We start from the raw sequence: 232 nt of genomic DNA, 5'->3' as shown, positions 1-232 counted from the left end.
TATAACCTAACATTACATAGGCGACGTTCGGCCTATACGCTGAATAGGACACATTGCGCATGCGCGAGATTCCGAATGTTCTATTATGATGGATCTAATATTATGGGGGCGATTTTGGGATGTTGCAAAATTATTTTCAATGTACTAGGTATGCTAGAGAGGCAGCAGAGTCGCGCAAAAACGCATTATCACCTCGTAGTCGACACAGAACTATATAAGCATATCTGACGTA

Source organism: Odontomachus brunneus, unplaced genomic scaffold, assembly GCF_010583005.1.
Source record: "Odontomachus brunneus isolate Ranch 3 - 2012 unplaced genomic scaffold, Obru_v1 Obru_scaffold_127, whole genome shotgun sequence".
Taxonomy (NCBI): domain Eukaryota; kingdom Metazoa; phylum Arthropoda; class Insecta; order Hymenoptera; family Formicidae; genus Odontomachus; species Odontomachus brunneus.
This window is presented reverse-complemented; position numbering follows the sequence as displayed.